Source organism: Corvus kubaryi, unplaced genomic scaffold (assembly GCF_017639235.1).
Source record: "Corvus kubaryi isolate FWS band 111438036 unplaced genomic scaffold, C.kubaryi_AGA036_p1.0 65240, whole genome shotgun sequence".
Classification (NCBI taxonomy): domain Eukaryota; kingdom Metazoa; phylum Chordata; class Aves; order Passeriformes; family Corvidae; genus Corvus; species Corvus kubaryi.
The window spans coordinates 27940-51852 of record NW_024581859.1 but is presented as its reverse complement, the minus strand read 5'-3'; the positions used below and the strand labels follow the sequence as shown (position 1 = coordinate 51852).

General features: G+C 56.7%; 1 long non-coding RNA gene across 1 annotated transcript; it reads right to left on the bottom strand.

The window, feature by feature from the left end:
* On the bottom strand, positions 1-23391 carry LOC121673136. The gene is made up of 2 exons (XR_006019142.1): positions 23187-23391; positions 1-1919 (listed from the first exon to the last, which is right to left on the bottom strand). It is a non-coding gene; the product is annotated as an uncharacterized LOC121673136 (long non-coding RNA).
* Positions 23392-23913: the final 522 nt, after the last annotated feature.

Below are 23913 nucleotides of genomic sequence, written 5' to 3'. Positions count from 1 at the left end.
TAGATTTTTCATGAGAAGGTTTATTTATTTATTTATTTTTGGCTCGTTGCTCCACAAAACACATTTACTCAGTCACATACAAAATACATTTATCCAGTTTCTTTAAAACAAACAAAATAACCTCTCCTCTCCATCTGGCCCCTCTCTCTGCTCCTTTCTAGCCTGGTCTGCTTCCCTATTCCTCGCAATATGGAACATGACAGGGTATTTTCAATGCTATTTTTGTCCGTTGTGTCATAGCTTATATTTAAAATAGCATTTAAATCTGCCAAGTAGTGCGGTGTTTTAAACTGCTGTCAGACTGAATTTCTCCTCCTACATACCGCAGATTTCAGCTACGACTTAAAGACAGCTGAGGGAAGCTTTTGAGGAAGGGGGGAGGTGGAGGTGGTTTGGGACCAGATTGTCTGCAGGTGTGAGGACAGTCAAAGGATATTAATAGGGTAAAGGGATGCTGGAAGGGGGGGACACAGACCCAAAGAAAACCAGGGAAGGTGCATATGGGAATGAATTTGCCTTCCCAAAGGAAGCTCTTGCATGGGACAAAAGGCTGTGATGGTTGGACCAGGAGGCTGCACCCAGCTGTGGAAATGGGGGAATCTCTGGTCTAAGGGTGAAATGAGAGATGCCCAAAAAGGGGTATTTGCTCTGCGTTTGGGGTTCACCTTTCAGGTCCCAAAACCAGGGTCAGTTGAACCTTTGGTAAGGACAGCCCTAAGGCAGAGGAGGAGGTTGTGCTGCCTTGCTTGCATTGGGGTTTATTCCCTCTTTCTTCATCATTTAATTTTTGGGACGTGGCTGACGTCTGAAAAGCCCTGAGGTGAAGGGGTACGATCATTGTCCATGGTCATGGGAAAGGGCCCATTCCCCCTCTTTACGCTTTTGGGGATCTAAAAGTCAGCTGCTCCCTTCCTTCCCCGCCATGAATAAACATCACAGCCATCCCCAGCAGAGCTGGCTTGTTTGCAATCACACTAGAAACCTCAGCCCAACCTTTCCCAGGCAAACCCTCAGCCAGTTCAAACCTTCATGACCCCTCTGAAATCATCTTCCACTGAAGGACATGCTCCAGATATGGATTTTCTCTCCCATCTGAGCCCAAACCACCTTTGTTTCGTATGTTCAGTCTTCAGCCCTTTACTTTAGGTATTCCCTTGGTTCCTTGTTGTCCCTTTCACATTTCCCCATCGATCCGTGGGCACATCCCAGCAGCGTGATGGGTCCTGAGTGGCACCTCCCACCCTCTCCCCATTGCTCTGCTCTGCTCCAGGAGCACCCTGCCTTGCATGTCCGTGTCATAAGAGGATGCACCACGTCACTGCTCCCAGTCGCTGGCACACGAACAGCACAGGGATGCCCAGGCTGTGGTCCCTGTCACTTCGGCTGCCCCCGCTTTCCTTCCTTCCCTTTCTGGCTGCTCATGTCTCTGCTGGGCTCGGCTTGGCAGCCTGCATGGGAATTGTGGGTACCACAGCGAGGGCCAATGGAGCTGGGAGCGTCCCCACACCGAGCCTGGCAGGCACCTGCAGCCCCACCCCGCTGCAGAGGAGTTTGGTGTCTGTTCTTCCCCAGATCATTTTTGGCTGCAGTGGAGATCTGGCACAGCCCCACCAGAGCAGCTGATGTTCAGGAGGGGTCTCCCCCAGCCCCTCGCTCAGTCCTGCACCTGTCCCAATGCCGATGGGACCCATGCCAGATCCTGATGGCTGCTTGATCTTCCAGGATGTCTGGAGGGATGGGTATTCCATAGGGTGCCCCCAGCCTGCAGGTGACCCCACTTTCCAAAGAAGGTTTGGGTTTCTCTCCTGCAGCTGTCCAAGGTTCATTTCTTGCTCTGTCTCTGTTGGTGTCTCACCCTCTCCTGGGACACGTGTGCCTGCCATTGAAATCTCCTACCCATCCTCTTCTGTCAACACCACCTAAGGAAGGGACAGACTGAAAATTTAGCAATGTGTCCTCTGTGTCAGTAACTCCCCCTCGTCATCTCCTGAGCGGCACAGAGATCTTCTCTCCCATCTTCTCCCTGTTCCACAGGCAGACTTCCTCTCCCCCCTCTCGCCCTTCACCGTTTCCCCTTCTGCCTGGAGTTTTCTATTGCTCACCCTTGTTCCCAGAGGGAGAGGTGACCCTTCTCACAACTCCTTGTCGTGTCATGCAGTGCCACAACCCTTGACACATCCCTGTGCCGGCCCCAAAACCAGCTCTGCCACCCTGGGGCCAGGATGGCAGAGGCATCGCTGTTACACCCCTCAGCTTTCTGGGCTGAGACAGGACCAGCATCAGTATCTCTTCCTTTGGGATCACCTCCTGCCTCCAGTTCGGTCCCATTCTCTAGCTCAGTTCAGCGCAGGATGAGGCACCGTGGGTGGGGGTGCCTGGTTGGGTTTGGTTATTTATTCCCCAAAAAGGCAAGGCTAGGGAAGGGGTACGGCTGGCTCCACGATTACATCGTGGCGCGTTAATCAGCCGCATTAAAATTCCGAGACAGCTCCTGCCAAAGTGGCTGCGCGCCGTGCAAGGTGGCTGGGAAACGCCGGGAGCCGTGACAGGCAGGCGCAGGCAGACAAAGAGCTCGCTCCGTCACTCCGGGTCTGCTCCGGGAGGAGAAAACCAACACACGCACACACCCCGCTCCACACCAGCACTCAGCCCGCGCCGCCCGGCCGCACGGATGCCACCAGAAAGCCCAAAGCGAGCAAGCGTGCAATGGCCAGCGAGCCTGCCAGCATCCCAGCACCATCCCAGGGGATGTCTAGGCTGGATGAGCATCCTGCCTGACCCCATGGAGATGGGTGGTACCCGCCACGGGGGACTGGGATGTCACGGTGGAGGGGACCACTCGCTGTTCAGCCCCCGCCATCCCATCCCTGCATGCGTGGGGAGCGAGTGTCCCCGCAGGGTGTGAGCCCCCAGGGCGAGGGCCCCCCAGGCCGTGTCGCCCCTCCGGAGCCCCTGCCAGCTGTAGTAATGCGTTTTGCCACAGGGTGCCACTATGGCAAAGCTGTAAGGCCGCCGGGCCCGCAGCCCCGTTGTGTAAGGATACCTGGCGTTACCCACGTTACTCGCGGTTTCCTTCTTGCCCTCCGCTCCCATCTCCCCTCATCCACCCCGCAGGGAAACTGCGGCAAGAGCCCCCCAGATATTCATCCGAAGGGGACAGTGCTGCCGGGTGACCCCTGGACTGGGGAAGGGATGCTGCCACCTGCTCTGAGGTGTCCTGAGAGTGACACAGAGGAGACTGACATGGCAACACTGGGATGGCATTGCTCTGTCTCCCCCAGACCTGGCCAGGAGGAGAGATTTTGGGGGCTTTGTGGAACCTTGTGCCGTGACAGTGAGTGAGTGGGATGCTGTGTAACACAGATGTCCAGGAACAATACTCCAGCCATGCTCCTCTCCTGCATTTGGTGTGCTGGGCTCTGGGGATGCAACTCCCTGACAAAAGGAGTCCAGCTCCATTGCTGGGGAGCAAGCAAAGGGCCTGGCAAGGCTACAGTCACTCATCTCCTCCAGCTTTTCTCCAAGGATGGATCTGGCCAGCCCTGTCCTTCTGCACCTGGGCCTGTGAACTGCCTGAGAGAAAGGGCATGCTGCAGCTGGGGCACCCCATCCCATCCCATCCCATCCCGACACCCTGTAGGAGTGAGCAGGTTGGGTCCCATGCCCTGAGTTTCTCTTCTCCTGGCACACTCCAGTCCCTTCCCTGCCTCTCCCCAGGGAAGAGGAGATGCCACGGGGGAGCTCAGACCTGCACCCACAGCAGCATCCCAGCAGAGCCACACGAGGGGAATGGCATGGCTCACCTAGGAAACAGAGCTGATGAGAGACATGCAGGATCAGGCCACGAACCTGAGATTTTTTAGGGTGAAAAGTGCTCTGCAAATGGCAGGCAGTGGGATCCTGCGTGCTGCATCTGCCGCGGGCGGAGAGAGAAAGAAGATTCTCTTCTTCCCTCGCTAATAAAGTCTGGCTGAAATGACACAGTATAATCAGTGTTTACCTGGGAGTTTACATATGGTTTGTTGTAATTATAGTTTCAATTCCTGCTTTTGCTTTTTTTTTTTATTTTTTTTTCCTAACATCTATTTTTCAATCAGTAAAAGTAAATACTATTTTCAGCCCAATGTAATTCTTCCACTCCCGTGGCCACAAACACAGCGAGGAGAGCGATTCCATTTGCGCGCTGTGCAATTGAGCAGAGAGAGGAGCCCGGCGGCTGCGGAGCATCAGCGAAGCCACGGCCAAGCAGGGACCTGGGGACATGGGGACGAGCCTCCCCTCCCCACCACAACTCCCCCAGGGCCTCCACCCCACCTGGCAGGGCTACCTTTGCTGGTAAAGATCAGCACCAGGCCCAGACGTTGCTTCTCATCACATTGGCATCGTTAAAACCCCAAAGCTGCCTGGTCGGAGGCAGTGGGGAAGGGATAAGAGCCATTAGGGGAAGCATCATTTATTTCAGGGCTGGCAAAGCTTTGTTCCAGCTTGGGGATTGAGTTGGCACTAAAGGCACCGTGATCCCCAAGATTTAATTTCCCCCCCCCCCGATTTTTATGTGTGTGATTTATAACAAATCAAGGATGCTGGTGTCAGGTCCCCTTCTTCACCCAACTATTGTCACACACACATGCTGATTAAAACCACCCGTCCCCCGCCGGTTCCTCCTTGTCCATCCATCAGCCGCTCCGGGGACAAACTTAGACATCCCACTCCTAGCCCACACCTGCATCCCTGCGTGTTCTGACACCCTGGGTTTTAAACCAATATTGGGTATTAATTTGGTGTGCACATACCCACATTTAAATATATAAAAACGGGTGTATTTATTTATGCCATGCACCCAAATCCCTGTAAAAATAATTGGGAGCTTTGTCTCAAGGAGGAATTGGGAGTTATTGGGATGCAGAACAAACACGTTGCCCTAGAGACACACACAGTGTTTCTGCCTCGGCCACTCCAGTTGAATATTTGCCGGTTCAGGCACGGTTGGAACTCGGTGCCAAGGCAGAGCCGCTGCCCGAGGCCGGTGGGCAGCTGGGCAATGCTGTCCAAAAGGGGATCAAGAAAGGACCCTTCTCCTGCCTGGATGGTCTCAGCCCCTCAGGGGAGTCAAGCAGAGGCCAGAAGCCTTGCCTGCACCCCAGCATCCCCATCATCCTCATTTTGGGGTTAAAAAATAGGTGATGAGGATGCTTCTCCTAGAGCTCTGCCTTTGACCTCCACTCTCCTACATGCCCTGCTCCCCACCAGGGGAATTACTGGTGTTCTTTACTGCCTTGAAGAAGGGCCGTTTTCTCCCCAGATGCACATGTTACCCTTCTGAATATCCCTGGGAGCAAAGGGGAATGTTTCAGCAAGGGTTTTCAGAGGGGGCTCTTGCCCCCCAAGGCCCCAGGACGGCAGGCAGGGAGTTGGGGCTGGGGCTGTGCAGGAGCAGAGCCACCCCACAGCAGCCGGGGCTCCCCGTGCCTTTGGAGAGCGGCTGCACCAAAAAATGCCTGTCCCAAAGCATGGGCAGCTTTGGCCGATTAATTCAAGGGGTGCTGAGTCTGGGTTTTCCAAAATAGGAGGAAGGAGGGGGAATATTCACCAGGTCAAGAAAAGCATCCTTCTCCCGCCACTGCCTGACACTGAAAAGAAAATTAAAACCCAAGCAGTTTTTTTTTAAAAAATACAATAAAATTGTTTTATTTCTCACTTCCACAAAAAACCCGAAAAAAGCTGTTCTCACCAATCCCAAACACGAATATATTTTCTTAGTATGTTTCTTAAAAGTCTACCACACTCAACCTTTTTCCCCCAAATTAAGAATGAGCTGGTTTAAACTCTCACCCAAAATATTTATTGCGAGGAACAAAGATATTGGAATCGTCTCCAGCGTTGGATTTCAATTCTCCCTTTCAGGCTTTTATCTTTTCAATCCAAATTTCAGTGACAATAATCCGATTTTGATTGACATTAAAATTATTTATTGTCACATTGTAGCTGTTTAATAAATTGTGCCTGCTTTATTTTTTGGCTTATAAATACTGTATCTTTACTACCTTGGTACTTAATTCAGGGAAGAAACCACTTCTGAAGGCAGGCAGCAATAGTCTTAGCTCAGGCAAGATATAAAAATGCCTTTTTAAACACATGAACCTGAGGAAAGAGCTGATTCCACCTTTTTACTAATTTATATATTTTAAGTCTCTCTGGTTTATACAATTTTGCTTTATTTTCCAGTGGTAAAATATGCTTCTGTGAGCTACGTGCAAAACAAAGATTATTTTAATCTCCTTTCAGATACAGAATAATTATTTGTCAGTAACACTTAAAAAAATTAGGAAAACAATTCATGACACTTTCATGATCTAGATTTGAGAGATTTTTCACCATTCTGGGAGTGAGTTCATAAAAAAAAAAAAAAAAAGAAAGAAAAAAAAACAAAGCCAGGCGACATCCATTTCAGAGTGCCATTTAAATCTGGGTCGCGTTGCAAATGATTTTCTTTTTTTTTTTTTTTTTTTAATTTCCACAAATTACTGAAAGTTAAAAGAACCATCAGCTCATTTTACTATTAAAAAAAAAAAAAAAAAGAGAGAGAGAGAAAGAGAGAGAGAAAATTAAAATATAACATGGAAAAATGTAGCCCTTGTAGAATAAACCTAAAGTGGCTCCTTTGCAGAAATATTTCCCTGGGTGAAAGATTTCAAGCCTGTGTCCCACAGATTTTTTTTTAGCAGGGGGGCCCTGCCTTTTTATGCTGGATAGCAGGGGGTTGCCGAGGGGTGCTGGAGGATGCCAGTGCCCCAGCGATGTTCTAGGGACACGACATCTCCTTCTTCCACCTGCAGCGGGCAGAGGAGGCTGTTTGCCCACTGCCTGAATGCCCTGGAAACCCTTTCTGGGGGGAGCCTGTTGGCAGATAAAGGAGGTATCAGCCAGGGGAGAGCGGGTTTGTCCCCTGTGACTGTGCAAATGGGAGTGGAGGCACTGGGACCCCAGTTGGGCTCGTGGGACCAAGGGAGGGATGCAGGGCAAGGCAGGGAGCAAGGATGCTCTGCAGGATTCAGTCTTGGGCACCCCCTGCGCTCAGTTCCCAATGCACAGACCCAGCGCTGCCCCTTAAAACTATCCCAAATCTACACCTTAAATCTACATGGGTTCGGTCCCAGCTCCATTGCTGATGCTGCTATTTCAGGGCAGTGTTAGGGTCCCGTGGAGAGCCCCCAGGGAAAGGCAAGGCCTTTCCTGCAGGGACACGGGCTGGCCTTGGGGACACAGACTCTCAGCCAGTGCCAGAAGGACAGTGGGGCTGCCCTGGGTCTCGCTGCTGATCTTCTGTGCTGCCTCTCCCAGTGCCAGGCGGCCGCAATGGCTCTGGCAGCCACATTTGTTTACGGGCTGAATTTGTATTAAAATGGTTCATTATTTTCCTGACTGGCAGGTTTCCAGGGTCCGTGCTAGTTAATAATTGCTGCCAATTAAACCTTCGCAAAATATGCATTGTGGGGACGGGGATGGGGGGGGAAACAACACGCGAGGATTTCTGCCGAGCCCACGGATGGCTCGTGCTGCCGCGGAGGAGCCCCGTGGTGGCTTGGGGATGCGGTGCTCTATCACTGCTTGCCATGGGAACCTTCCAGGGATGGGGCAGCTGAGCCCCCTGAGATGGGGATCCTTGCAGGGCGGTCACTGAAAAGGGGTTTGTCCCTTTATGGGGCAAAATTTGCAGCTGGTGGAGGGAACAGAGTAGGATCGATCCAGGTGGCCCCCTTGACCTCGCAGGAAGCAGCCTGCCCATCCCGAGCCCTGACCTGCCCGCTCACCCTGTGGATGGGTGATCCCAGGGTGGGCAGCCAGGGCTCGGGACATTGCCCCAACCCTGGGCATCCCACTGCAGCTTCCAGAAGGTTTATTTTCAAAGAACAGATCCCTCTTTTCCTGCCTTTCCACTTGTTCCCTTCCTCTGCTGGAACACCCTCTGTCTCTGCAGGCCAGCAGAGCATCGCCTCTGAATTCCACCCCGCTCCCGCTCTGATTCCAGCTCCAGGCACAGCCTGGAAATAAAGCTTTTCTCAGGGGTGAAGCACAAGCAAACCCCCGTGGTCCAAAACCCACCTGGGGGTGCCCAGCTCCTTCCACCTGTGACCTCGAGTGTCTTTTACAAGCCATAAAGACGTGAGCACATTTCCCGACCACCGCTTGAAAAGCAGCCAAAGAACAGGAATAAAGAATCATTACTTAGTGAATGCTCGCCCCACTCTTTGAAGCTGGGAAGCTCGGCAGAAAGGCTGGGTGTTCAGGCAGGCTGTGGCTATGGGAAGGCTGGGGGGAATGTTTCTCGGATGCTAAAATCGCTGAGAGAGATGCAGGAGTGGGACTGCGTTCGTGGGAAGGACGGCTGACGGGGAACCGCTGCCTTTCAGAAAGGCAAATAATCGCAGCCTAGGTTAGCTCTTCTGTCGAGAGAATAATTGTGCTTCTAAAGGCTCTGATATGATGAGCAGCACTGCTTTGAAATCGAAATAAATACATAAATAAATCAGGGATCTTGGACTGATTAAGGCAATTGCTTCCCTTGCTTTTGCAACCCCTTTGGGTCCTGGTTCCCAGAGCCAATTACATATTTAAAAAGTTTCTCTCTGGAAAAAAAAAAGAGGACTTGCAACTCTAAAATAAAGTTTCTTTGTGCTTGCCTAATGAACAGCAAGGGCCAGGGCAGTTTACAGTTATTAATTGGTTTTAAATGGCTCCAGCTCTGTCTTGAAGCATCTTTTTGAGCTGGCCACAATATGTCTGTGCCCTCCTGACTGCACCACACGGGGTCAGGGCATGCCGGGCATGGCTGGCCCAGGCCCCTTTATGTGGGTGAGCAGCCAGCTCACCTCCCCTGTGGCCTCTCCTCCTTCTCCACCCCATGGTCAGTCCTACAAAGCCCCCCAGGACCTGCCGAGCTCCCCCTGCTTCAGACAGGGTACGGATGCAGCCGATGGGGAGATGAGCCAGGAAGATGCTGAGGGTGCTCAGCCATTACTTTTCCAAATGAATTCACAATTTCTCCAGCTCTCTGCTCCCTCCTGTATGACTATGGGGGAGATTTTCTTTGCCACCCACTCCCCACTTTATCCCCCACCTTGGCACACTGCAAACCCCTCCTTGCCACCCAAACCTCAGCTTATTTCTAGGCTCCACATGGCCACGACATGTGGGAGCTCAGCAGCCGGCACGAGCCCAGGGACTGCCTAAGCTTCTCTTGGCACACCACACCTCACACCACCGTGCACCTCCAGGCACCGAGCAGGCAGAGAAAAGGCTCTATTCCTCACCCAAAAAACTCCCAGGGGGGTTAATTCAGCAAACAGCCTCCTTGCCGTGAGGATAGGTGAAATAAATCTTTCTCCCAGCCCAGGGAAATGCAGAAACATCACCCCTAAAGGGAGGCAGGGCTTGAGCCATGGGCCTCCTTGAATGTCTTCTCCCTGTAAACATGCATTATTGATAGCAGAAATTATGTTGGATTGGGTTTGGGATGTAAGGAAACGCTGGAGAATATTGATATTTTCCCGAGTTGCTTCCAAACCTATTCTTGGCCTTGAACGCGTTGCGTATGTCATCTCCAATGAACAGTTTTAAGCTTTAATTCAAAAAATAGCATGATGTTTATAATACTATATAAGGTTTTCTCCTGGCTGTACGCACGGGATTATATATGTGTCGGTGTGTGGGTGCGGATGTGTGTGCAGGGATGTAATGAGACAAACAGCTCAATCTGGAGCCGGTGGGGAGGAGGAGCTGCACACGCAGCCCCGAGCAGCAGCTGGTTCCCTTTGGTACCAATTCGGTTTCTTTTCTAGCAGCCGTCAGAGTTGTCTGAACAAACAGGTTATCATCGGGACCGATCCGTAGATAAACAGGCGGTGCTGTTGTAGGTGCAGGAATACACCTGGGGGTGTGTGGGGAGGTTTATTCTCCAGCTGTTGAATGCTGGAGATGGGCTGGTGCATGACAAGATGCCAGACGCTTTTCAGCACATCAAATCCGCATCTCAGCACTTTTCACGGCGCGGAGAGGAAACAGTAATTAAGCGACAGGACTTACACCACTTCCGCGCCGGAGTCTCGCTGCATCCCTTTCAGCCCCGTGCACGTGTGTGCCGGCGGGCCCCACTATTCCAGGTGCAGCCTCACCCCTTCTTAAGCACGGTCCTGATGGTTTTTTTTTTATAACAGATAAATTATTCAGCAGAAAAAGTGTTTCCCCCATTCGGGGATTTTCCTGCTAACACCTTATTGGTCATTTCTGTTGGTCCCTGCCCAGCTCCACTGGTTTTGTAAAATGCTCTGGAATAAGACTGGGAATAGCAGTGTGTGGGAAGGAGAAAGGTTTTTATCTGCATGGGGTCTTCCATCTCCAGCTCTGTTTCTATGGATATCTGAATGGAGTTTATATTTATCTCTCCCATTTGAGCCATGTGTGCAACTTTGGAGGAGAAGGAGGAGGCCAAGAGCAGAGCTGCCCTGCTGCTGGCTCTGCTGAACCCTGACTCCTTTTGGTCAGCGGTGAGAGCATCGCCCAGGTGGTCAAACTCAGCCAAAATGTCACTAAGGCAAGCGGAAGCTGCAGAAATACTTGAGCTAGAGCTTAACACAGCAGCAGGCACTCTCTCCAGCAGGGAAGCGGCCCCTCTGCCACTCCCAGACACCGGTCAGGGATGGCAGGGTAGGAGCATCACTCCTGGTCCCCAGTCACCGGTCCCCAGTCCCTCATGCAGCTGCCCTGTAAATGACCAAATTTCTCAGGAGCGAGGGATTTTCCATCTGTCACAGTGTCCTTTGCTGTCAGGAGAGAAGTCGGCACAGCCCTGGTGCCGGGGGGAGCATGCCGGGTGCCGGAGCAGGTAGGAGTGGGAAGGCAAGCACATGACTTGGCCTGGCCCCGGCGCACCAGCTCCCAGAGCATTACCATGATGGCTCCATCATTAATTGATCAATCACTGGATGACAGTTAATTAAGTAGAAAATAAAGCTGCTCTGCCCAGCCTGGCATTAGTAGGCAGCGGCATTAAGATTTCTGGAGTACAAGGGGGAAATTAAAAAACAAAGGCACAGCTGGAGGAATAACCCCATCGCTGGTGGCTGGGGGTGGCAGCCTGGCATGATGTTCCCTGGGTCGGGATGTGCAGGCAGCCCCTGCACGGCAGCGATGGCCGGTTCTTGGCTTCTCCCCTTCCCAAGAAACTGGATCTCACCTGCTGCCCTCCAGTCATAACCCCCATTATCCATGTTCCCCTTTCTCGACAGCTCTGGTGCTGCTACCCAGGCACTGGCCACTGGCCACCAGAGCCTCACCAGCACACAGATCTGCAAAGGGGCTTTTCCTTTCACTCCTGTTTTCCCATCTCTCCATCCTGCCTTATGAGCTAACCCACAGACAGGGCAGGAAAAGAGAGAAAGCCAGATAGAAAGCATCCTCCTGCCCCCCGTCTCATGTGCCCAGGATTGTCTTGATATGAAAAATTATGGTTTTTGTTAAAAACTATTACTAATGAGGCGTCTTTCCTGCCCTTAATTGTTGCCAAGGCGATGACCCCAGCCAGCCATCTTTAATTAACTTAGACTAGATCTCCTGAAATGAGTTCCTCGGGTAAATTACTCACCACAGCTTTCAGGCACGGAGCCGTGTTTGCCAAGGCCACCCTCTCCGGCATGCTGCCACAGCCACCGGCAGAGGTGATGGCACAGGCTGGTGTCCCCACCGCTGCCTCCCCTTGCCACCACCGTTCGGCAATCCCAAAGCCACTTGGTAGAAACTCAGAGTCATATGGGGACGAGGCCGGAGTGACTGATGCCTGACCACAGGGAACGGGATGAATGCGGGTTTCTCCATAAAATTGGAATTCACCCTGGCTGCTGGCTTCTCCCATCACAGGGGCTGTGGGACCGGCCGCACGGTGGCTGGCACCTCTCCAAGCGAAAATCACATTTCCTGCCTGACAGATAACGTCGGTCAAGAGAATGCCAAGGACGATTCCTGAAAATGCCATAATTGTTTTAATCTGATGGCGGATAAAAGATAATGATGCTAACAATATTTAAACGTAATTATAGTTTCCTGCGGCTGTTGGGCTCTCTGAATCGTCTCCACTCAAGTGGCTTTGTTTACAAGCGGCTCCAATAAGGCAGGGCCCATTCTGCTCCTCTATCTCCTTCACACCTGCACCTCCATCAAGGCAGGGGGTGGACACATGCCAGGGGGCTGGATCTCCTCAGGGACCAGTGCTGGCCAACTCTGCAGCCCCTCTGGGTTCTACTGTTTCGGGCCCACCATCATCCATCCTCTGTCTCTTGGGATGTGATGCCTGTCTTGGAAAAATGACTGGGATGCTTGGACCGTGGCAACTGCCAGAAGAGAGGGATCTGTTTGGGGAGTTTTAGGGACAGGTGGTAGAAGTAAATCCCCCCCACCAGGGCAGGGGAGGCATATGGTGGCTTGTTTCTACCAGTCACTCGTGTCAGGGCTGTGGCCCCCTATAGTCCTCAGATCCCATCCTCAATTCCCCTCCAAGGTGAACTCCCCAGCACCTACATAAAACAAAAAAGCAGGACAAAGGGAATTTTTAGGAATGATTTGCCAATAGTAAACCAATAAAAAGCACCAGAGGTGGATGTCTGGGGGCTTGCAATCTGCAGGAGAAGAAAATGGAGGGAGAGGAAAATGGGATGAATCCTACGTGGAAGATTCTCCCACACTGGATACTGTTACCACCACCTCAAAGAAAATCCCCCAGTCTTTTGGGGGCCTGGATGCCCTGGTGGCCCCAACAGCAGAAGGAGAGGTTGCAAAACAGCTTGATCAAGTGCACAGAAAAAAGTAGTGAGAAAAGATGGGATTTAGGCGAGGCTTTTAGAAGAAGTTAAATATGAAATGGCTATTTCAGTAGCTGCAGTTTAGCCTCCTGTGTGAATCGGTCTTTGTAAATAGGAATGGAGGATAGCCAACTTCCCCAAAAGGGCTCTACGGGGGGTCCGGAAAACCACAACGTCCTGAGTTTAATGGGGAAAACAGATAGAAATGGTAACAAAGAATGGGGAGAAACAGCAATAAACCTGATTGTTTGGTAAATAAGACCAAGCCTGTTGCCGAGAAGGGAAGTTTGAAAAGCAGCTGGGGAATGAATAACCGGTTAAAAGTTAGGAGACAAAGTGGCATAACAAACCCGAGGGGTTCCCAGCTCAGAGCGGTCGGTGCCGGAGCCCCCGCAGCAGGCAGGAGTGCGAGCCTTCGGAAGTGCCAGGGAGGAGGGAGGAAGTAGCAACAGGACAATATCCATTGCTGCCCCAACATGATGAAATCTGGCACTGTGCAGAAGGCTGTGGAAGGGTCTCATCGTGGTAATGAACCTGGCCTTCAAATGAAGGAGGAATTCAGTGTTGAGCACAGAGAAAATAAATCCATTACCTACATGACAATGAAACAGCTACTTCCATGGAGGGAGGGTGCTCCAAGACATGGATATTGAAAAGATTAGCCTGGTCACTGGCAAGAGTCAAGAGCCACATGGCATGTCAGGAATGACTCAAGATAGACCAGAGAAGAGGGCAGAGATAGGTGAGGAGCAGGCTCACCCTGTGCCGTGTGGGTCCCTGCCTCACTGAGGGCATCCCACGACGACTGGGGAGGCAGCAGGGCAGGGCGAGGAGGCATCTTGGAGTTGTGCAATAGCTGCTGCCCGAGGAGGAATTAAAGAGTCCAGCCTGCAGAAAGAGGGGCTCGGATGCTCCAGCTGCCTGGCTTCCCGGTCCTGCCTGGCACAGGAAGCTGCTTCGGCAGTGACCAAAAGTTTGGAGGGGTTGGAAAAGTAATCGGGGAGAGCATAGATGTGCCTGGCTGCTGGAAAGGCAATGAACGCGCTGGGGCTGAGGGCTCTGCAGAAAGCAGGGCAAGAGCAGGCGAGAGAGTGCCCCCTCCCTGTCACTGTCCTGTGCCCTGGCCTGGCCTGAGACAGCCCTGGGGACGGAGTGAGTCATCTCCGGACCTGACATGGGTTTGGGCGTGGCCCGGGATCCTCCACTTGTCCTTGGAGCATCTCTGCCCTCCAGAGCCGGGCATGAACCTCGGTAGGGGACTGTTTTGCTGTAGCACCAGGAAGGATCTCCTGGCTCCCAAAATGAGCCTCCAGGTTTCCCAGCGTCTCGCCCCCACCCCGCCGGGACGGATTCTCACCAGTTACCCCGTTCTCCTTGGAAATGCACGCGAGACACGCAGGGAGAGGTCTTTACAGGACGCGCATCACAGCGATGAGTGCCCACCCTTTTCGCCCTTGCAGGACCTAGACGCGAATGGCGGGGGTGGGTCCCGGGGAAGTCCGGCCCCTGCCCTCTCCCGGCCCCGCAGCCCACGGCCACAGCCAGGAGCCCGCGGCCGTGGCCACGCGTGGCCGGCGCAGCGCGTCTCCACGGGCTCGGCGCAGCCCCGATGGGGCGCGTTGACATCTGTAACCAACACGCCAGCTCCGGCAAAGGCAGGGCTGCCCGGCCAGGCGGAAAATTAACACTGACATTGAGTTTAATTAAACAAAACAACCAGGCTGCGAGCTGGAGCGGGGACGTGGCGGCAGCTGGAGGAGCCGGGCTGGGCGCGGTTCGGGACCGACACCCGTCGCCGCCCCGCCGGGATGAGTCCACGTCGGCCGCTCGGAGCCCGGCGTGGCTCGGGAAGCCGAGGCTGGACGGGCGGCCCGGCTTCCCCGCCGACACTGCCGGCCAGGGCCGGGAAACAGCATTTTTCTTCCCCGTTTTGCCGTCTCTTTACAAAAAGATGCACGGGACGCAGCACGACGGCGGAGGCCCACGCGCGTCCCTGCCCCGGCGTAGAGCAGGACGGGTGCCCGGCGGTCTGAGGCGCGGGGGAGAGGCGAGGGACACTCCAAGGGGCGGATTTCGTTGAGGGGGATTTGGGGAGATGCAGACCGACTGACAGCCACCCCCTCACGGGATGCGGCCCCGCACCTGTCCCCGGCCCTACCCACAAGAGGTGGGAAACGGTCTGATCCGGGCAGGGAGACCCCGACAGAGCATTTCCCGGCCAGCTGCTCCCCGGCGGGCACCAGTCGCACCAGTAGCACCAGTGGCACTGGCGCTTGCCATGCCTGGACATCGGAGCTCCGGGCAGCGCCGGCAAAGGGGAAGCCGTGCCCGGAGGAACCGTGGTTTTACGCCGCTCGGCTCCGAGATTGGTCGTACGAGGCAGAGCCGCCCTGCCCGCTGCCCTCTGCCCGCTGCCCGCCGCTGCCCGCCGCTCGCACCGCAAGTTCCTCCGCGGAAGAGCTGAAAATAGCGCGCAGCCCAGCGCAAGGCGAGCATGGGGCGGCCTCCGATAGCCCCCGACAGCCGCAGCGCTGGTGTCGGGTGTTTGGGGCTGTTTCTGTCTGATCCCCCACAACCCTCTGCCCCTCCGGGAGCTCCCTCCAGCATCAAAGACCCTCGTGTTCCATCCAGCCCGCTGCGTTCAGGTCCTGGAAGCTAAGGGCTGATCCCCCTGCCGTCGGCCTCCTCCTCCCAGTACCCAGTCCATAGCTTTGGGGCTTTTAGTCTGGTCATTTTATTTTATTTTATTTCACTTTTTTTTTTTTTCGGGGGGGGTGGGGGGTGGGGTGGGGTGTGAAATGTCGGCTTTGAAGGATATTTGTAATAACATAACCAGCAAAATGAATGTCATATTTTTGCTCCAATGAATTGGATTTCCTGAAATATTGTCTCCGTAATGATGCCTTTAGGCTCCTCTGGATTAGATAACTCTCCAACCACATCAAGAAGGCTAATTATCCCAAAGCCACTTTGCCGGCGTTTCCACATCTATTTCACACACCTATGTATGTCTATATTCAGAGACACGGCACTCTCACGAGCCAGCCGGGGCTGCCGCTTTGCGGGGCGGCGCACGGCAGGGGACAGGCCGCCCGCGCCCATCGCCCGTCGCGTCCCCGCGCCCGGGGGAGCCCCGTCGAGCAGCCGTGACGACACCGAGCCCGGCTCCCCCGCCAGCCAATCCGCGAGGCCCGAGCGCGCCCGTCAGCCCGCGCTGACCAATGAGGGGCGGGCGGCGCGGCCCCGCCGGGATCCCCTCGACGGCTCGAGGCTCCCGCGGGGCGCTCCGGGACCTCCCCGCCCCGTCGGGAGCTCTGGGGTCGCATCCCCCGGCGAGGGGAGGGGACTGGGAAGGGCTGGGGCAGCGCCAGGTGCCGGGATTGCCCGGTGGGGTTGGGTCACGCTGTCACAACTGGGGGTGTGGGAAGGCGGCGAGACCCTCACGGAGCGGTGGAGGCGCGAGGAGCAGAGACCCAAACAAAGGACGAGGGGTTGCCCCGGTCCCACCGAAAACCCCAGCGCTCCGGGGGGGTGCGGGCGAGGCCGCCCCTTGCACACTTGCGGGCGGAGCCGAGGCAGCCCACGCGTGGGTGCCCCCGCCGCCACCCGCCCCCCCTGCTCCGCCCGGCGCGGCTCTCTGTCCCGGCTCTTTGCTTGGGACGGGGAGTCTGTACTTCGGGATTATTCAGCTCCTGCAAGTTTTTTGTTAGGCGGCCCTGAAAGGCCTCAAAGGCTGGGAACACCATTCTAATTACGGGGAAGCACAGCTTATTTAGAAGATAAAAAGAGACTTGTAGTCTCATAACAGCTTCTTATATCCGTCAAATAAGGATCTCTAATGACGGGGTGAGAGCCAGTGAATGCCTAAAACAAACTAAAAAAAAGGAGTGAAAATAAAGCAGCCAGGGGCTTAAGATATATTAAATTACCCTGATTAGGAATTTAGGCCGTGGCTCGAGTCTGCTGGAGAGGCTGGCGAGGGGGGGGGGACGGAAAGTGCTGCTATTCATTTCTGGGGAGAGGGGTCAGTAGGTCGGAGGAGTTCACAGGGCCTGGCTCTATTCTTATGCTAACAGAGAATACAAGCGCTGGCCTGGAAAATAGAAATGAATTTGCAATAATCCGAGCCCCTCTGTTTGCAAGGCGAGCGGCTCTATAGCTAATTGCAGCCCGGCCTCCCCCGCCTCGTTGCGGACAGTTGTAACGATGCATGGGAGATTAGACCCTGAGGGGCTTGGGGGGGTGGATTTAAGCCGTCTGCCCCCCTCCCTTCCCTCTGCCCGACGGTGAAATATTCCGGGGCAGGCGCTGGTGTTTGGGCTGGCTCTGCTCGGAGGGAGCGGGGCCAGGCAACTTCTTGAACTTCCCCGAAGCCGCGCAGGGGAGCGGCCGCCGGGCAGAGCGGTGTGCCGGGGGGGTGGGGGGTCGGCCCTGCGCGGCCCCGGGGCCGGCGGGGGCGGGAGAGGGGGAAGGCAGCGTAGGTCCCGGAGACGGGGGACCCCCATTGAGCTGCCGGTGACAAGCAGTAAATCGGGGAAGAATAGCGCATGGAAACGCGCCGTCGGGGCCGCTGGCTGGCCCTACAGCTGCCGCCCCGTCTCGCCGCCGTCAGAGCCACCGTCTCCTCGGTGGCATTCCCGGCTCCCGCCCCATACAGCGACGCCTCCCGCCCCGCACCCGAGCATTCCCTTCCCGCAACAGAGGGGTCCCTCCCGCACCCCGCGGGGTCCCGCCGCTCTCCGCCCCGAGCCCGCCCCGTCGGCTGCTCGGCAGACTCGGCGGCCCCAGACTGTTTCAGGACCCTGGACAGGGGCGGGGCCGCCGTCGGGGCGCGGCGCCGCCGGGTCCCCTCGCGTTCTCCGGCCACGTCCCGACGGGCCGAGGGAGAGGGGTCCTCCCTGGTCCGGCCCGATCTTGGCCTCTCGCCTCCTTTTCCCCACGTTACCGGGCTGGGATCACCCGCCGCGGAGGCCGTCCAGCCCCGGGGCCATGCTGTGGGGACGGGCCACGGTTTGGCACCGGTCGGAGCCCACTCCAACGCAACCACACCCGCCAGCGCGCAGAAATCGTGCATAGGGGACGCAAATGCAGCCGAGGGGCTGTTTAAATGAATATCGAGCGGGTCGGTCAGCCTCCGCCGCCCTCGTCGGCATGCGGGCTGCTCCCGGTGCCGGGGATGATGTGTACTCCCCGCCGTGCCCCGACGGTGAAACGGGGTGGCAGAGACCCGGGGTAGCCCTGCCCGGTCCTAGCGACAAAGAGCTGCCAGAAATACAGCCCTCTTTCGTTAACCGCATTCCCCCTTCTCCTCCTCGCCTGTGGCTGACCCCAAAGCCGGAGCCAGAGATGCCCCGGGCGAGGGCTGTGCCTGGGGTGGGCGGCACGAGACGGTGGCAGCCCCGGACCGAGACCGGGACCGGTTCTGCAGAGCCGGGCTGGACCCTGCGCCCCACACAGCCCTGGCAGCAATTCTGCCGAGCGCTGCAAACTTTGCCCGGCAGCTCAAGGCTGTCCCTGCAGTCCTGATCCTGGAGGCATCGGGTGCAGGGAGATGGAGAGCGGGTTCGGGGGCTGCTGCGGGCCGGGGCCAGGGTTGCCGGGGCAGCCCCGGCGGCCGCAGGTCTCAGGGTCTCCATAAATCACTTTTTCAGACTCTTGAAATTCTCTCACTCGAGACAGAAATTAAAAGGATGATTCCCGTAAGTGGCACACGCCGGACAGAGTCATCCCTGCTCGGCATTGTCCGTGCCACGGGGCTTCTCCCAGAACCTTCGCCTAACACTTTTGTCGTTTTAAAAAGCAGAACCTCCGAATTTTGTCCAGAGTGCTGTTCTGAAAGGCTGCTTAAGCTTAAGAAAATTACATTTCAGGTACATTTGAAAAAAAAAACCAAACCCAAACCCCAAACTTAAAAACACCCCCTATACACAAAATAAACCATACAAATAATAATAATAATAATAATAATAATAATAATGCCAAAACAACGGTGTTTCTAATTTCCAATTGTATATTAAGTCGGTGAAAAAAAGAGGCGGCATTATTTGTAATCATAATCTATTAACTGGGTTTGGGAGAAATTTTCAGCAAAAAAAATTCATTACGGGGCTGCTCTGTGAATTTTCGCTCTCCCGAGGACATACAAGGGAAAGGATATACTCGGGGTTTTAAAAATTATTTTGGAAAACAAATTCGCCGGCGTTTTTATCTCCTCTGTGGTGGGACACGGAGGTGAGCCAGGGCGATTTAATTTCTCAACGCCGGCCGGAGTTTGGGCTCTCCCCTCCCCAAAACACTGGCCGGTCCGGCCCCGCATCCTCTCCCCGCTTTGTCATTCCCGGCCAGAAATAAACCATCGAGGCGGAGAAAAACTGGCTTATTTGCTAGAATAAAAATCGGGCTTATTTACAAGATTTTTTTTTTAAATCTTATTTACTTGGAAGAATGAAAAGTGTGCTTCTTTTCAGGAATGAAAATCGGGTTTATTTGCGAGACCAAAAAGCCGGTTTCTTTGCAGAGCGAGGACCCGCTGCTCTCGGAGGTGTGGGACAGGGGGCTGTGCCGTGTCTCGGGGGCACGCAGAAGAAAGGGCGTGCCTTCCCCGCCGAGTGCCCCCTAAATGGGGCTGGGGTTCATTCCCCAGCGGGTCCCCCCGAGCTGCGAGCGGCCACTGCCAGGGGCGCCGGGGGCCCGCACCCAGCCCCGCATCCAGGGCGCTTCCTCGCTCTCTCACCGCAGATGTGCGGAGATTTGGGGGGGAGGGAGCGAGGCACAAAGGTGCCCGGGAAGTGCCCTCCTTTTCCCGCTGAGGTTGAATTGCCCCACGGATGCGTTTTCCTTGCCCCGAGGCCCGTCGCACACTGTTCGCCTGCCCTCCTCGCAAGGACGGGAGAGCTGTTCCCCCTTCAACGAAAACCCGGAGGGGTGACGGCGGGGCCCTCTGCGGTGCCACCCTCTCCACAGGACGGCCGGCATGGAGGGGCAGCCCGGCCGGGAGGGATCCCCCGTCTCAGCTGCGAGCGAGGGGCGGCTGCCTTTCCCCGCACCCCCCCGGCCGTGGGCGCGGTGCTCTCCCGTGGCAGGGATGCTCCCCAAGGGTGCCCGGGCTGTGTGCGGACACCCTCCGCTCTGGTGCACACCCGCGTGTGCGGGACACGCACGCACACCCCCGGGTGGTGACCCTCCGGTGTGACACACCCACCCGAGTGGGGACACGCGTGCGGCGCGGGGATGCAACACGCGTGTGCGGGCACGCACAGGGCGGCACACGCAGAGGTCGCGGACACGCCCGTGTCCAGAGACGGACACAGACACCGGGTTCGCACCCGTCGTTTGCAAACGCACCCCCGCAGAACGCACCCCGGCCGCTCCCCGGCTCCGGGAGCCCTCCTATCCTGGGTACCCATTCCCCTGCACCTTCCCTCCCCAAACTGGTCGGCTTTGTCGCTCCTTTTCCCCACTCCACCCAACCCACTCAATTAAGGGCGGCGGCGGGAGCGGGGCAGCAAGGGCGGCAGCTCAGGGCCCCCCGCCCTCTTCTTTCCCTGCGCAAGGTGAAAGAACACAGAAAAAGGTGAAAGCACAGAAATAGCCCCAAAAGAGCCGCTTCCAAAGAGGTTTGGCTTTATTTGTCCCTGCGTATCCTTGTGCCCTGCAGCCCCGGCCAGGCTGGACGAGCCGGGTGCCCGGCGGGACAGCCCCGGCGGTGGCTCGGCGGGCCGGGGGGTGCGAGGGGGTGATGGGGTCCCACTGCCCGCGGCGGGGGGCGCGGGGAGCCGCAGGTGCTGCTGGCAGGAGAGACCCGCAATGGCTGTTTGGGTGTTGCATTAAAGCACGCTGCAGTGCGCACACTGCGGCCCCTCCCCCCGCAATCTGCCTGTATGCTAATGACATGCAAAGAGACTGATTTGCATGTTTATCTCTGTCAATGGGCAAGCGTGGCGGGCGCGGTAATACGTTTCCCACCGTGGCGTGGAGGCCTCCCCCCACCCCGCGCCCCTCACCGCCCCGCCGGGCCGGGGAGGGTCGGGCAGGGCTCTGCTCCGGCCCCACCGCCCAGCCCTGGCACCAAGGCAGGTACTGCCACAAAATGGCTGCCGGGGGGGGCCCTGCAGCCTCCCGAGCACCCACCTCTGCCCCCCAGCAGTCCCCGGCCCCTCCGCGCCCCCTCCCCGCAAACCCACCTCCGGATTTTGTGCTTAAGCAGCCAATCGGGGGCGCGGTACCCTTCCCCCCTCCATCCCTCCTTTCTCCCTCCATCCCTCCTTTCTCCCTCCATCCCTCCTTTTCCACCCACCATTCCTCCTTCTTCCTCTTCATCCTTCCTTTTTGACCCTGCAGTCCTCCTTCCACTCTATTCTTCCTTCTCTCGACTCCATCCATCTCTTTATCCCACCTCTGTGCCTCCTTTTGCACCCCTCATCCCTCCTTTTCTACCCTTCATCCCTCCTTTTCTACCCTTCATCCCTCCTTTTTCACCCTCCATTTCTTTTCTACCCTTTATCCCTCCTTCTCCCCCTCCATCCTTCCGTCTTTCCTTCTCCCTTTCCGCCCTTCCATCCTCTCCTTCAACTCTCCTAATCCCTCTCCATTCCTTTTTCACCTCCATCCCTCCTTTCCCCCCCACTTCGTCCCGCTTTCCCCAAACCCAGAGTCAAATCTTCACTGTTTCCACGCGCGGGGATATTTTTGATTTCCCACCGACCGCGGGAAAAGTCTTTTCCATCCTTCCAAGGCATTCCGACTCTCGCCCGGGTGCTGAGCCCCCGGCAATTTGTAACCTCTGTGGGTCCGCCGGCACCGTGTGAAGCCCCTGGTGGGCGCAGAGCCGCGGGTGGGTGCCCCGGAGGGGCTCGGCCCTGGTTTCTCTGCTGAGAGGGGCGTGAGGTGTCCACGGGCACTAGTGGGGAGAAGCAGCCGTATGTACATTCACGCCACGGAAGGGACGGACATTGGAGGCACCGGTGCGAGTGTGGGTTTTTTAAATAGCCACCAAAAAAATAAAAAGCGCAGCCTCTCCCCCGACCCCGAAGTGCGCCCACGCCGCTATTTTCAAACACGCATGTGAGAGAGAAGGGCTCTGTTTTGGGGAGTGGCGAGTGCTCTGTCCCCGCTCTCTGAGAGAGGATGCGGCGACCCCAGCGCACCCTCGGCGGGGACGCGGCACGGTGCGACCTCCCCACACCCCACGGGGCTTTGGGGACAGCTCACGACTGCAATGCCATACAGCGTTATGTGCACTCCATTCTATGGATATGTAAAGAACACATATATTCTTGTGTTCCGCTATCATTTATGGCGCCGTGTTATACTCCACGATGCTGCGTGACGCGATGCGACGTGACAGCCCTCGACCCTCGGCACGGCCCGGCCCCGTCGTTGTCCCCGGGCCGCGGGGCCGCCCCGCCCCGAGGCGCCGGTGAAGGGCGCCCGCGTCGCTGCGCTGGACTAGAGGACGGGTTTCGGGGGATTCCCTCCTGTCTCCCCACCCGGTATCCCAGCTCCCTTCTCAGCCTCTTATCCCCTCCTTTCTTTTCTCACTCCCCCAAATCTTGCTCATTTCCCCGGTGAAGGTGTGTTCTCTCCTTCCGTCCGTTATCGCTATTTTAGCCCCGGGAAGTGGAGGGGCATGTATGTTTATCCCCCCCTCCTTCACCCGAAATTGTCTTAGAGAAAAGTAAAACCAGCCGAAAACTTAAATCTGCCCGAGGACCCCGGACTCGCCCTGTCCCGACCAGTTTATCCCAGCGCTACCCATCCGCAGGTACTGGGAGGGGGTTTATTTGTGGGGTCAGTCAGCACCTCCCTCCATCACCCTATGGCCTCCCCAGCCCCATGTTATCACACCTGTGCAGAGGGAGGTGTGACCCAGCCGGGATGGTGCCGCTGAGCCCCGGCACGGCCTTTGCCCCGAAGCTCCGTCCCGGAGGGCAGGGGGCCCGGAGCTGTCGGTGCTTGGGAGCCCTGGGGGTGCCGGCCCTCAAAGGCCCCCCAGCTCCTCGGTCCGCTCCCCGGGTGGGTGTTCCCCTCTCGAGGGGGCGGAGAGAGGCAGGCCGGGGCAGAGGCAGGTTTGGGAAGGCCACCTCCCCTGGCTTTCCGACTGCCCCCGCCAGGCAGTGTCCCCGCCGCACCCCGGCCGGGGGTGGGTCCGCACGCCCGGGGGAGGTCGGCTCGGGGCTCCTCATCAGCGTGCCCGAGGCAGGGCTGGTTTTGCCAGGAGTGTGTGGGAACCCCTGCAGAGAGACACCCTCCTATCACTCCCCAAAACCTGCCGTGTCATCACGCCCCGAAGCAGAGGCAGCCCCCCAAAAGCAAATGGGGTGTGTGTTCCCTTACCTGAGCGCTGGCCCGGGGGAGCCACGCAGAGCGGGGGGTTCTGTATCCGGCTCGTTTTCTCCTGCCGTGTCCCGCAGCAGAAACTTCCTCCGGCCGGGGCCGGGGGCGGTGCGGGGGAGCCGGGCTGTGCCGGGGGGGACCCCGCGGCCGGGGAGAGCCGCACACCCCGGGCCGTGTTTATATGTAGAAAGAAGGGTAATTTGAGTGCTTATACCAAGAACTGGGGTTGTTAAGTTTGCAGGCAGACAGCTAAACGGTGCCAAGTGCGGGCAGGGAGGGGGGTGCGGGGGGGAGGCTGGGGGTGTGTAAGAAATAAAGAGCAATTGTCAGAAGCGAACAAAAGGCGGAGGATGGAAAGGAGCTGGGAATCCCAGGGCAGAGCCCCTCGGCGTGGACTTGAACTTGGGCTTTGACACCGTCTGCCAGGCGGAGAGCGGCTCCGGGCCGGGCGAGGCGGGCTGCGGGGGGAGTGACAACAGCCCCGGCAACGCAGAGAGGGGGCATTGCCCCCTCCAAACACCCACCTTTGACGGGGCGGGGGGGCACTCTACTTCAGGATGAGAGTGATGCGGGGAATAACCCAGACGGGCTGAGACCCGACGGGCTCAGCGCACCTCCCGGTGCAGAGCGGGGCGGCGGCGGGGGGACCCCGTCGGGGATGGCCGGGGCCAGACGGTCGGGGGGGCCGCCCGATTCTCATAGTCTGCGCCCGAGCCTGGATTCTCTG